This window comes from Oncorhynchus clarkii, chromosome 11, assembly GCF_045791955.1.
Source record: "Oncorhynchus clarkii lewisi isolate Uvic-CL-2024 chromosome 11, UVic_Ocla_1.0, whole genome shotgun sequence".
Classification (NCBI taxonomy): Eukaryota; Metazoa; Chordata; class Actinopteri; order Salmoniformes; family Salmonidae; genus Oncorhynchus; species Oncorhynchus clarkii.
The window spans coordinates 27465418-27481030 of NC_092157.1; the positions used below are offsets into that span (position 1 = coordinate 27465418).

The 15613-nt window shown below is 41.5% G+C and overlaps 1 protein-coding gene across 2 annotated transcripts in view; it reads left to right on the top strand.

The window, feature by feature from the left end:
- Positions 1–15613, top strand: part of LOC139420421 (supervillin-like) — a 138251-nt gene that overhangs the window by 21382 nt on the left and 101256 nt on the right. The window lies entirely within an intron of this gene.

The window sequence follows — 15613 nt, forward strand, 5'->3', positions numbered from 1 at the left end:
CGCGCGCACACACCTGCAAAGCAAAACAATGATACATCGACAGAAATATTATTCAGAAAGGGAACACCACGTGTACGTTTATCTATTTATTCAAGATAAGGTACCTTTTGGCGTTAGGGCTGTGTTCCTTCAGGGTAGCTCACTGCCAGAGCGACATGCATGTGAAGATGATAATTTACAGGCAGTGAGCACAATATGCTATATCAAATCCCCTGGAGAAAGAAACCGAACCCAGACAGGTGTAGGCTGTGGTGGTGGTGGGAAACAGTAAATATGGCAAATAACAGCTAGTTTCGGCAGCAAGACACAAGCACATGCTAGTGAGTGACATTCGGCATTGAGGAAGCATGTATGAAACTGGTCAACTTAAATAGACGGCATGTAATTGGTGCAATATCAGCTGACACAATCAACTGATGCCGCCACACTCGGGTTTCCCTTCTGAACTGGCTACGCTTAATTTCAGAACACGTACTGTGAACCATTTTTATTAGAAAATGCATGTTTTGGCATTAGGGTTCTGCTCCTTCAGGGTAGCTCACTGCTAGAGCGACGCATCATGTAAAGATGATGATGATGATGATAACTACAGGCAGTGAGCATGACATGGATAGTGAGCACGATTTATGGATAGTGCCTACAAATCTCTTTACTAAGCTAAGGACCCTGGGACTAAACACCTCCCTCTGCAACTGGATCCTGGACTTTCTGACGGGCTGCCCCAGGTGGTAAGGGTAGGCAGCAACCATCTGCCACGCTGATCCTCTACACTGGGGGCCCCTCAGGGGTGTGTGCTTAGTCCCCTCCTGTACTTCCTGTTCAGGAGGGGACCAAACACGACGCCGTGGCCAAACACGACACCAACACCATTAAGTTTGCTGATGACACTACAGTGGTAGGCCTGATCACCGCCAATGACAAGACAGCCTATAGGGAGAAGGTCAGTGACCCGGCAGTGTGGTGCCAGGAAAACAACCTCTCCCTCAATGTGAACAAGACAAAGGAGCTGATTGTGGACTACAGGAAACGAAGGGCTGAACACGCCCCCATTCTCATCGACGGGGCTGCAGTGGAGCAGGTTGAGAGCTTCAAGTTCCTTGGTGTCCACATCACCAACAAACTAACATGGTCCAAGCACACCAAGACAGTCGTGAAGAGGGCACGACACCACCATTTCCCCCTCTGGACTGAAAAGATTTGGCATGGGTCCCTAGATACTCAAAGTTCTACAGCTGCACCATCGAGCGCATCCGGACCGGTTGCATCACCGCCTAGTATGGTAAGGCACTGCAGAGGGTGGTGTGTACGGCCCAGTACATCACTGGGGCCAAGCTTCCTGCCATCCAGGACCTATGTACTAGGTGGTGTCAGAGTAAGTCCCAAAAAATTGTCAGACGCCAGTCACCCAAGTCAGACTGTTCTCTCTGCAACCACAGGTCAAGCGGTACCGGAGTGCGAAATCTAGAACCAAAAGACTCCTTAACAGCTTCTACCTTCAAGCCATAAGACTGCTGAACAATTAATCAAATGGCCACCCGGACTATTTACATTGACCTGCAATATAGATGCACCACCGGTGGCCTTGCTGAGCAAGATGAGTTGTCCTCTTGGTACATGAGAATGTTCTATCTATGAGCCCAGTCAACCACCTGCACAATAGATGCACTGCCAGCCAACCACCTGCAGCTAACAGTGTTCTATACTGTATCAGATGTGATACAGAACAGAAACCACACAGTTACTGGATCATAGTGCTGACAATTATGATCATATTAGCAAGACTGCTGAGCTAATGTAGACTCCACACTCAGAATCCCAATCAAGTGTAACATCGTAGGCAGTAGAGGATTATGGCCCATAATCTTGAAGGTCAAGCCATGACCGATTTTTGAAAATAAGTGCCGAAGCAGGAGTGGGCGGCCCATAGCTCAGAACAGAGTTTAGCCAGGTGCCGCCCGTGCTCAGCATGAGAGGACAAGGCAGTGTTAGTTATTGTTATGATGACTGACGTTCCATTGCTAATTGTTCATTACTGAGTGCATAAATACTGTTAACATGCAAGTGTCCATAATACAATAGAATGGCTATAATGCAAGATTAAAGGATGGAACATTTTAGTGCATTTAAGACTGAAGAAGCCATCAAACAGGCAACCTCTAGCTAAGGTTAATGTAAACCTGGCATCACCTTAATTGAACTCAAGCAAACAGATGGGTTCCTGAGCGGACTACACTCCGAAGATCTTGACAGTCAAGATTAACTGAATCCCTGCTATTGGACCATAAGGAAGGCTGCCCTTCTCTAACACAAATTTCAGGAAGGCAAATGCAACATGGTTATTAAGAGCTATCCTACAGAGAAAAGAGCAGACACTGACTGCTCTAGCTCACCACTGCCCAGCTATGACATCATGTACCATCACATAGCATAAGAGTATACGAACAAGCGCAACTAAAACAGTAGCTACATTTAACCACTTGTGCTATCCAAAGCCTAATGTCACTACTAATACAGCTCAGCAATAGCTGAACATCTGCAGCATGCCATTGTGCTGGTGGGAGTGGCATGATAATCTAAAACCTAGGCCTAAAATCTAGTCTACCTGAGCTGGAGCTATATGCTGGTAAACCATGAGAGAAGATGGATGACCTGAGTCAAGTCATAGACGGTTCTCTCTGCAACCGCATGGCAAGCGGTACCGGAGTGCCAAGTCTAGAACCAAAAGACTCCTTAATTAACAAGGAGAAATAGACCCCATAGATTACTAGAATAAGCATGTGTGTCTGCAATAAGTTCTCTAACAGAACGTTCAAATGGAGGTAATGAATGCTTGATCGCCAACAGCTGATGTCCATTTGGGTGTTTTAGCAAGCCCACACAGCATGCTAGGTAAAGACGAACACACCAGATTTCTTCATGCTAGTAGTGTGTCCTAGTGTTGACAATGACAAAAAAAATCAATGTCTTTGTTACATTTTTTTCCTTTGTAATAGGGGAGAGCATTTTCTTTATTGTTGTGATTTAGAAATTACTCTAATGTTGACATTTTTAATACCATTTTGTTTCTACAAATATGCTGAACTATAAAAGGTGCCGAGTCGTATTATTCATAGTCCAGATTGTATGTTTCAGACTTGTTACTCCTGTTCTCTGATTGTAGCCAAAACGGGTCCAGCCACCACATACCGAGATGGAAGGAAAATAAATATCCTAGAGGGCAAACTCTAACCTTGTTATGGTCTAATTTGTTGTGGTTTACCAAAGTTTCTAGTCTATCTCTCTGAAATGTTGCCTTACTCTACTTACTCTGCTCCTAGGCCATCATGGAAAGTAAGAACTTGTTCTTAACTGACTTGCCTAGTTAAAATAAAGTTTAAATTATTACACATTGAATGGATGCATATTTCTTGAGCTACTACAGTTGATCTTTTAGTTTACTAATCATGTTGGTTTATTTTAATTAATTTGTTTGACTTTTTATACGTGTTTTTATGCAGAAATACGATATCTGTTTATTTTTCTTTTCAATTGGCCATTTAACCAAAATGTGTAAATGTGATGTTCATAATTTTGTGTATTTTTGACTATTGTTAAATGTGAGTGCGCTGCATCAGCGTATAAAATGCCTTGCATTTAATTTTAATTAAGTTTTTTATTCTTTATTTTTTTTATCTTTAATCACCACAAACTCATGTCGGGAAAAGAAAAAGGTGAAACTAATTTATGCATGTTCTGATAAAATCTTAGGGCATTTAGCCTCGGGATGCCTTGCATGACCACACCCTCCTTCCTTGCTCCTGGCCTGCCCTGCCTCTCCCACCAATCCATTTGTTTTTTTATGGACAGAAAAGAGCTGAAGCTCTGAACTGTCCGATCAGGTCTATTGTTTACTGAGGTCAAGCATGATCATACACTACTTGCTAACTACTATCGTAGTATAATATACTCCTAAAATATGCCTTATCTGACATTTCATGATCACTACGGCATGAATGAACCAATTAATATACTGTAAGAATGCACGTTTCATCCTTAAAGGGACATCTTGCATAGACTGCTATGGATGACCAGTAACCCAATAATGCATTGTAAATAAGATGGTAGTATAAATCCCATGGGGGAAATTGATTGCACCAGCCAATACATTACAATATAAACTCAAAACACCAAGACACACCGACACTAAAGCAGCACATCGTCATAAAGTAAAATAGATGTTGTGGGTAAGAACTGTGAAACATCCTGTTTGCACCTGGGTAAAATGTATGGTAGGGTGATGCTCCAGTAGATGCTGAGCAAGAGGTGGCTGGTGTTCCCCATGTCACCACGACCTCACTGTGCTCTTGGCAATAGCAATAATGCCATAACGACTATGTGCAGATGATACAGGACATAAATGCATGAATAGCACGAGCCTCGGCAAGGCGACGAATAGTCTAAACAGGCACGTGCACCCATAAAAGCAATATCAGCAGCCAAGCCATTATGCAAAACTGTGTGCAGATAATGAAGCAAAGATATCAGCTAAGACCTGAATGTGCAGGTATTCACCACACGTAAAAATAAATTGCAGCGTGAAACACACGAACTATAATTTAAGATATGAGGATGACAAAATGCAAGCTGAAGATGAATAATAAGAGCAAAAACATGACTAGGATGAAGTGACCATGACAATAGCCTATGACTAGAATAATACTACGCATGTCAAATGCATGACGCATGATATAACCATGGCTAATAATTAGGCTGCAGATAAGATTAAATAAAACTGACTGAATTATACATTTTAAAAAGGTATGAAAATAGGGTGACTCATTGCACAGTATGCACTAATGAGTTTGCAAATATGCTGGTTGCTCAGAGCAGAAATCATCAAGGTGTATCTAGACAAGTACACAAATCCAGACCAGTATACACGTAAAGTGAAAGCATTTCTAGCTAAAACGGTAAGTAGTAGCGTTCAGGCATGACTATAAGGCAGATAATTGAAAGGGTGACTCCCTCGCAAGTCACATAAACTAATGTGACTGAGATGACGCAATAAAATGTATGCTAATAGTGAACCTTGCATCTGTCTCGTGGGCTGCGCAACAAGCAGTGATGGCTACTATCGATAGTTTGCTGGATTGACAAATTATCGGCCGCATAGAGACCGAAATAGGATAGAAACACCATCTCCTTGCTCATGTCTCGACAAGTATTGAGTAGCAATGATTCTGGACGCATAGTCTGTATCGCTAGCCAAGCATACTATACTGTAGGCTTCCTTGTATTACCTGTGATACACTGACCGAAGCTGGCATTAGGAACAACAAATACAATAGACGAATGTACTGAGCAAGCTAGCTAGGTTGCTGGCTATTGACTGACGACAGTAATCGGTAGAGCAGCAACATGGTTGATCCTCACAATCAATGACATCCCCGAAGCAGCCAAACATGGCAACATAAGCATATGTGACCGGCTGGATTCGGTCTTATGCAGCAACATTTGAAATGTTTTGTTTTTTTTTTACAATGAATTAAAGTAGGGGCTCAGAGATATAAAATGCTGTATCATAGGGTACAGTTGAGGAACAATGGGAAAGTAATTCTGCTTTGAAAGTAAATAAACTTGTAGCCCCACTTTTCAGAAAATGGCCCTTGAATGTTTTGGTACACCTACTGGAGAGCAAACCTCTGAGGCTATTTATCTACACCCATTCAGCATCGGTCACACCCTCTTAAGCCCACCCATCTCTTTAAGGATTCACTTAAAGGAGGCCATGTGCTAAACAGTGCGTATGGTAGTGTACTGAACAACCAAAGATTTCAAGACTAAAGGCTGGTTTATACGACATCTATCATGTCTGTATACAGTTGTCGCAGTGACATGAACATTCTGTTGTCTGACATCAAACATGTCGTTATGAAAAAGTATAGCATGACATCAGCAGCCTGGTGGTACAAAATAGCATAACTGGTATATTTTAACACCAACAAACCCATCCGTTTTAAAATTAATGTATATGTCAATCTAGCAAACCAGGTAACTAAAAGCAACTTTCTAAACAATGTTTTGGTTTGTTTCTAGCTTGTTACAGTAGATGGCTTGCCAGTTCAAATAATGACCATATCATATAGCTGACAAAGTCTCAACTTTAGTTAATTTGTATTCATTATTACAGGAACATAAACTCACTATCATTATTTACAAGTTTTATGGCAATCTACAATAAACACACATATAAACGCAACATCTAAAGTGTAGGTTCCATGTTTCTTGAGCTGAAATAAAATATCCCAGAAATGTTCCATATGCACAAAAAGCTTAATTATCTCATGTTGTGCACACATTTGTTTACATCCCTGGTAGTGAGCAGTTCTCCTTTGCCAAGATAATCCATCCACCTGACAGGTGTGGCATATCAAGAAGCTGATTAAACAGCATCATTACACAGGTGCACCTTGTGATGGGGACAGTGAAAGGCCACTTGAAAATGTGCAGTTTTGTCACACAATACAATGCCTCAAGTTGAGGGAGCATGCAATTGGCATGCTGACTGCAGGAATGTCCACCAGAGCTGTTGCCAGTTAATTGAATGTTAATTTTTCTATCATAAGCTGCCTCAGTGTTATTTTTAGAGAATTTAGCATTGCATCCAACCGCCCTCACAACCACAGACCCACGTGTATGGCGTCGTTTGGGGGAGCGGCTTTCTCATGTCAATGTTGTGAACAGAGTGCCCCATGGTGGCGGTGTGGTTATGGTATGAGCAGGCATAAGCTACGGACAACGAACACTACTGCATTTTATCAATATAAATTTAAATGCACAGATACCGTGACGAGATCCTGAGGCCATTGAGGTCCACCTTTTTAAAGGTATCTGTGACCATCAGATGCATATCTGTATTCCCAATCATGTGATTAGATTTGGGCCTAATGAGTTTATTTAAATTGACTAATTTCCTTATTAACCGTAACTCAGTAACATTTTTTAAATGGTTGCGTTTATATTCTTGTGCAGTATAATTACAGAAAATAGCTTACTGATGTGTGAGTAAAATAAAAGCAGGGGTTTCTACCGGAGAATTTTAGAACTTGGACACTGTCTCGTTGGCCTAAAGTTATATCCTAATTTGACTTTGATGCAGGTCATTTTTTTCCTTCACATTAGACTCTGGTAAACGCACAGTATATCAAATGAAATCAGTTTGTCACATGCACAGGATACAGAAGGTGTAAACAGTACAGTGAAATAGCTACTTGCATAGTGGAGTCTTTTTGTTTAGACATAGCTAGCTAAACAATGAACCATAATCCCAACTCATAACGTTACTACACTGCATGAATCTACAGGTAGCTAGAGCTAACCAACTACAGTGCCTTGCGAAAGTATTCGGCCCCCTTGAACTTTGCGACCTTTTGCCACATTTCAGGCTTCAAACATAAAGATATAAAACTGTATTTTTTTGTGAAGAATCAACAACAAGTGGGACACAATCATGAAGTGGAACGACATTTATTGGATATTTCAAACTTTTTTAACAAATCAAAAACTGAAAAATTGGGCGTGCAAAATTATTCAGCCACTTTACTTTCAGTGCAGCAAACTCTCTCCAGAAGGTCAGTGAGGATCTCTGAATGATCCAATGTTGACCTAAATGACTAATGATGATAAATACAATCCACCTGTGTGTAATCAAGTCTCCGTATAAATGCACCTGCACTGTGATAGTCTCAGAGGTCCGTTAAAAGCGCAGAGAGCATCATGAAGAACAAGGAACACACCAGGCAGGTCCGAGATACTGTTGTGAAGAAGTTTAAAGCCGGATTTGGATACAAAAAGATTTCCCAAGCTTTAAACATCCCAATGAGCACTGCAAGCAATAATATTGAAATGGAAGGAGTATCAGACCACTGCAAATCTACCAAGACCTGGCCGTCCCTCTAAACGTTCAGCTCATACAAGGAGAAGACTGATCAGAGATGCAGCCAAGAGGCCCATGATCACTCTGGATGAACTGCAGAGATCTACAGCTGAGGTGGGAGACTCTGTCCATAGGACAACAATCAGTCGTATATTGCGCAAATCTGGCCTTTATGGAAGAGTGGCAAGAAAGCCATTTCTTAAAGATATCCATAAAAAGTGTAGTTTAAAGTTTGCCACAAGCCACCTGGGAGACACACCAAACATGTGGAAGAAGGTGCTCTGGTCAGATGAAACCAAAATTGAACTTTTTGGCAACAATGCAAAACGTTATGTTTGGCGTAAAAGCAACACAGCTGAACACACCATCCACACTGTCAAACATGGTGGCAGCATCATGGTTTGGGCCTGCTTTTCTTCAGCAGGGACAGGGAAGATGGTTAAAATTGATGGGAAGATGGATGGAGCCAAATACAAGACCATTCTGGAAGAAAACCTGATGGAGTCTGCAAAAGACCTGAGACTGGGACGGAGATTTGTCTTCCAACAAGACAATGATCCAAAACATAAAGCAAAATCTACAATGGAATGGTTCAAAAATAAACATATCCAGGTGTTAGAATGGCCAAGTCAAAGTCCAGACCTGAATCCAATCGAGAATCTGTGGAAAGAACTGAACTGCTGTTCACAAATGCTCTCCATCCAACCTCACTGAGCTCGAGCTGTTTTGCAAGGAGGAATGGGAAAAAATGTCAGTCTCTCGATGTGCAAAACTGATAGAGACATACCCCAAGCGACTTACAGCTGTAATCGCAGCAAAAGGTGGCGCTACAAAGTATTAACTTAAGGGGGCTGAATAATTTTGCACGCCCAATTTTTCAGTTTTTGATTTGTTAAGAAAGTTTGAAATATCCAATAAATGTCGTTTCACTTCATGATTGTGTCCCACTTGTTGTTGATTCTTCACAAAAAAATACAGTTTTATATCTTTGTTTGAAGCCTGAAACGTGGCAAAAGGTCGCAAAGTTCAAGGGGGCCGAATACTTTCGCAAGGCACTGTAGTTTCAATGTAGGCTAACAGTAAGCTTTAACTTGCAATGAAATCAACTTTCTGACAAAATTAGAAGCTTATATCTGAAATGTAGCTAGCTAGACTCTCTTGCCCGTCTACATGGGTGAACGCTTCTCCCAATCTGTCATGGATGACATGGTTGCCTTTTTTAGTTTGAAAATATAATCCGGAGATGTGTTTTATTCAACTGCTTTCTATGTTCTCTTTTCAACTCCCTCCGTGTTTGCAATCAAACGCCTGAATTTTCTCTGTCTCCTGAGCTATCATACTCTGCTTCTACTGGGCATTCAACGGATTTCAAAACTCGGGCCTCCAGAAAGCGGAGAGCCTTAGCAACACTTTTACAGTTGTTCGTGATAGCTTTCAAAAAAGCTATCTAACGCTGTATGTGTAGGATTACTTACACATACTAAAGAGCTCCTGTTATAGACAGAAGCATGCTACATGGTAGACCTATCCAAACTCCTCTCTCGGCATGTCCAGCCCATCCATTATCTCAGCCAGTAATAGCTAGCTGGAAGGTCCCTGTCTTTTACTGTGGCTATACCAACAAGTCTCGTAATTTTAACAATTTTATTTGTATTTACAGATGGCACACAAGTTCCTTATTAAAGCTCATGAAAGTTCACATGTTCCAGAAGTGCCTCTCCTGTGAAGTTGTGACGTGCGACATACGCCTAGTTTCCTGAAACGAGTCACATATTGAACGACAGGAGCAAGGTTCAAACAATACTAGCGAGAATTATCAGAAACCACAAGCACGACGAGTAACAGCAGGTTACAGCAGCAAGAGACACCAGCGCATGCGAGCGCGTGACATTCGGCGTTGTAGAAGCATGTATGAAACTGGTCAACATAAATAGACTGCATGGAATTAGTGTGAATACAATTGGTGTGATATCAGCTGACGCAAACAGATGATGCCTCCACACTCAGGTTTCCCTTCTGAACTGGCTATGCTTAATTGCAAGGCTATTTTTGTCAAGTACAAAGGAACTCAACTGAGATTCTGCACTACTGAGTGGACCATGCTGCCACGTAAATAAATGGTTTAAACCATGAGAGTTGGGGTTTTGTTTCATTTGGAAGCTTATATTTTCCACTGTAAAGCATATTTAAACAAGGAGACTGGTTAAATTGGTCAGAATTTGACTTTTGCTGCATTTAGAGGAGCTAACGGTGCTAACTTTGAACATCAACTGACAAACTAACTAGTGGCTGCAGGTTCGTGAGTGAAAACATGGGCTTTTTCTAATTGAAATCATCTGAATACAAAACTAAATAGGGACTATATGTATATTTATTATAAAGCTTAGCATATTGTCTTTGCAGAGGGTGGATATTGAATTTCAATCTGTTCCTGTTTTCATTGTCTTTCCCTTTAAATCGCCATAAAAATGGCCCCGCTCAACGTAGATTGATCTCCATTTATAGGCAATGAAAGCTAAGGTTCTGGAGGTGAAAATGAAGGAATCAAACTGATTTTGAATAGTCCAACCAGCGGAAACACAACACCAAGTATGAACGATTCAACCAAGAGCGCTGCGGTCTAAACTAGCGACACTCACAGCAAATGAACGTTCTCATTTCATCAACACTGTCAAGTACAGGTATATTAAGGTTATAATATTGTAGAGAACAATCAAATGAATCATTCTATGTAATTTATGACATAGGGTAAAGAATGTTTTGACATTTCATGTATCTTCCTCTTGAATTGCCCTCTTTCTCTACATTGCACAGCAGTGAGTGAACACCCTACACAGTAGGAATTGGTTAAATTATGTTATGGTCACGGCTGGGTTGAACTCTAGAAAGCCTCTCTGTGTAGCTCCGTTGCCCAGTTTCGCGGTTTCATGTCTGTCAGTCACTACATTCGTCAATGACATCATGGCATGTCTTTGTGGTATTGCGGTCAGTGGATCAACAACAGACTTCAGCCATGTGGATCAGGGTTCTAAACATTACCCCTGCGTCATGGCAACCACCGCTGCTGTATATCAGGGGTGGGTGGAGGTGGGGGACTCTGTTCAGAAGGGTTGTACGAGCCGTGCGTGTGTGTGTCAGCCTCCGCCTAGAGCCCAGCCCAGAATCTCCACATGATTTTTCAATTACTGTGTCCTCCCAAGTCTGACGGCGCTCTTTTTGGTCCATGACCAAACCTACATGCGCCCCACAAACACAAAGCCTAACTCACTAACCCCCTTCTTAATTTAACCTTTTTCCCCTGCAGATTTAACTGGATCTGGTCGTGTTGTATGTTTATGTATAGGATGCAGTGGGGAATGGGATATCATATTCTATGTATGGGGAATGTGGTGGGGATATCCTGTTGAATCTTTACTTGATGGATCTGGACTCAGTTTGAACCCCTATCCTGTAGTCAGATGTGACCCATCCTTTGTATGACTAGACAATCTGACCTGCAACAGCTAGAGAACTTGGGATGCAACCTAAACCTATCCACTGGACTGCAGCTTAAGGCTTGGACAGAACCGATGCCTCAAATGACTCTTGCATACCCACACCCTCTTAGACCTTGGAGGAATGAGTTGGCTTAGAGATTTGTGATTGATGGGGATATAAATCTGTCTAGTTTGTTATTGAAGGTTGTTTCATTCTGGACTGGTCTGTCTGTCATAATGACTAATACAAGTGGAAGAAGAGTGAGTTGGATGTAGGCTGTGTCCAAAATGGCAACCTATTCCCTATGTAGTGCATTACTTTTGACCAGAGCCCCATTGGCTCTGGACAAAATTAGTGCACTATATAGGGAATAAGATGCCATTCCGGACACATTATTATCGGATTTGGAACAAGGAGGGGAGGGGGTTTAGGGAATTCCCTGTTTTCTCTCCATCTATGTTCCTGTTTTGTACGTTCTCTCCTAGGAACAGGGGATCATTGCTTTAGCAGGAAACTATGCATGCATTCCTCTTCGCCTTGACTGTTTCACTATTTCCCTTCTTCCGTTCATCACCCTCCTTCCCTAGATTGTCAGTTCTTGTTCTTGTGCTCCCTCTTTCTCTCGGTCTCTCTCACACCATTAACTGTGTAGTAGTAGCCTGCAGCACTGTGTGGACGGTGTACTGTTTGTGTTTGAAGGGCCGCTCCTCTCCTCGAAGGAAGGTAGAGCGAGGCAGGACTACATGACAAAGACATGGGCTGCGTCCCAAATTACCCCTATTCAGTTAACTACTTTAGATCAAGGTCCATAAAGGTTCTGGTCAAAAGTAGTGCAGTACATGGGGTGTCATTTGGGACAGAGTCATGAAGTGGGCTGCCAAAGACTTCCATCCATATTTCACTCTGTCTCGCTCGCTCTGCTGAGTGAATGTCTGTTAGTTTTAACAACATGAAGGGAACTGGAAATGGCTGAATGCTTGTTTTTACTGGTGGTAATTGGCAGTCCTCTCCATCCTCGCTCTCTCTTCCTTACTCTCTCACTCTTTTTCTCTCTACTTTTCCTGGACTGAAGGGATCTTGGCAAACCCGTCCCCCCCCCGGTCCTCTGTGAGACCCCCAAGGTTGAAAAATTGGCCCCTTATTTCTTCAGTGACAACACAAATCCCCAGGAGACTTAACTGACCAAATTGATTGTTATGGTGCAATATCTCAGCCATCTGACTGATTCTATTTAACCCTGGAGGCACAGTGATGCTGAAACATTGGGGTTTTACCCAATACATTTCTGAGGGTTTATATATGGAGTTCGACTTAAAAAAAAAAAAAATCATATGTTGACTGGGGCCTAGCGCTATTGCCCAGTCCACACTATTCCAGTCCTGAACACATACACACTAGTTTGTACTTTGTACACAGCTACTTGTTCGTCTGTGTCTGTCCTAATTGTGTCGGTTCAGTGAGAGACTACAGAGAGGAGTGTACAGGATCTGAGAGAAGACACTAATGGACTCAACTCTCTGTGTGTGTGTGTGTCTCTCTCTCTCTGTCAATGGCTGAATGGTTCAGCCATATTTATCCACTGCTGACAGCATCACTTTCAAATAGTGGGCTTGATTTACAGTGCCTTCAAAGTATTCACACTCCTTGACTTTTTCCACATTTTGTTTTTACAAAGTGGAATAAAAATGTATTTTTGTCAATGATCTACACAAAATACTCTGACATTTGTACGAAAAATAAAACACTACCTTGATTAAATAAGTAGTCAAGCCCCTGAGTGTTAGAATCACCGTAGGCACCGATAACTGAGTCTCTAAGAGCTTTCCATACCTGGGTTGTGCAACATTTACCCATTTGTATTTTATCTTCAAAATTCTTCAATTTCTGTCAATTGGTTGTTAATCATTACTAGACAACTATTTTCAGGTCTTGCCATAGATTTTCAAGTCAAAACTATAACTTAGCCAGTCTGGAACGTTCACGGTCTTCTTGGTAACCAACTCCAGTGTGGATTTGACCTCGTGTTAGGTTGTCCTGCTGAAAGGTGAATTTATCTCCCAGTGTCTGGTGGAAAGTAGACTAAACCCAGGTTTTCCTCAAGGATTTTGCCTACACTTAGGCACTGAAGTAATACTGCAAAAAATGCAGTGTAATGTACATAAGTAAAAATACATTAACACAGTTTTGGGTTATTTTTACCTTTTTTATATTTTTGACAACTTTTTTACTTCTACATTCCTAAAGAAAATAATGCACTTTTTACTCCATACATTTTACCTGCATTTTGAATGCTTAGCAGGACAGGAAAATGGTCCAATTCACGCACTTATCAAGACAACACATGGTCATCCCTTCTGCCTTTGATCTGGTGGACTCCGTAAACACGCATCTTTTGTGAATTACAGTGCCTTGCGAAAGTATTCGGCCCCCTTGAACTTTGCGACCTTTTGCCACATTTCAGGCTTCAAACATAAAGATATAAAACTGTATTTTTTTTGTGAAGAATCAACAACAAGTGGGACACAATCATGAAGTGGAACGACATTTATTGGATATTTCTAACTTTTTTAACAAATCAAAAACTGAAAAATTGGACGTGCAAAATTATTCAGCCCCCTTAAGTTAATACTTTGTAGCGCCACCTTTTGCTGCGATTACAGCTGTAAGTCGCTTGGGGTATGTCTCTATCAGTTTTGCACATCGAGAGACTGACATTTTTTCCCATTCCTAATGGCAAAACAGCTCGAGCTCAGTGAGGTTGGATGGAGAGCATTTGTGAACAGCAGTTTTCAGTTCTTTCCACAGATTCTCGATTGGATTCAGGTCTGGACTTTGACTTGGCCATTCTAACACCTGGATATGTTTATTTTTGAACCATTCCATTGTAGATTTTGCTTTATGTTTTGGATCATTGTCTTGTTGGAAGACAAATCTCCGTCCCAGTCTCAGGTCTTTTGCAGACTCCATCAGGTTTTCTTCCAGAATGGTCCTGTATTTGGCTCCATCCATCTTCCCATCAATTTTAACCATCTTCCCTGTCCCTGCTGAAGAAAAGCAGGCCCAAACCATGATGCTGCCACCACCATGTTTGACAGTGGGGATGGTGTGTTCAGCTGTGTTGCTTTTACGCCAAACATAACGTTTTGCATTGTTGCCATAAAGTTCAATTTTGGTTTCATCTGACCAGAGCACCTTCTTCCACATGTTTGGTGTGTCTCCCAGGTGGCTTGTGGCAAACTTTAACCGACACTTTTTATGGATATCTTTAAGAAATGGCTTTCTTCTTGCCACTTCCATAAAGGCCAGATTTGTGCAATATACGACTGATTGTTGTCCTATGGACAGAGTCTCCCACCTCAGCTGTAGATCTCTGCAGTTCATTCAGAGTGATCATGGGCCTCTTGGCTGCATCTCTGATCAGTCTTCTCCTTGTATGAGCTGAAAGTTTAGAGGGACGGCCAGGTCTTGGTAGATTTGCAGTGGTCTGATACTCCTTCCATTTCAATATTATCGCTTGCACAGTGCTCCTTGGGTTGTTTAAAGCTTGGGAAATCTTTTTGTATCCAAATCCGGCTTAAAACTTCTTCACAACAGTATCTCGGACCTGCCTGGTGTGTTCCTTGTTCTTCATGATGCTCTCTGCGCTTTTAACGGACCTCTGATACTATCACAGTGCAGGTGCATTTATACGGAAACTTGATTACACACAGGTGGATTGTATTTATCATCATTAGTCATTTAGGTCAACATTGGATCATTCAGAGATCCTCACTGAACTTCTGGAGAGAGTTTGCTGCACTGAAAGTAAAGGGGCTGAATAATTTTGCACGCCCAATTCTTCAGTTTTTGATTTGTTAAAAAAGTTTGAAATATCCAATAAATGTCGTTCCACTTCATGATTGTGTCCCACTTGTTGTTGATTCTTCACAAAAAAATTCAGTTTTATATCTTTATGTTTGAAGCCTGAAATGTGGCAAAAGGTCGCAAAGTTCAAGGGGGCCGAATACTTTCGCAAGGCACTGTATGTCTTGAGTGTTGGAGTGTGCCCCTGGCTATCCACACTCCAACATGATTTTATACTTTTTACTTTTGATACTTAAGTATATTTTAGCATTTACATTTAGACTTTTACGCAGTATTTTACTGGGTTACTTTTACTTGAGAAACTTTCTATTAAAATATCTGCTTTTACTCAAGTATGACAATTGGTTTTTCCAACAC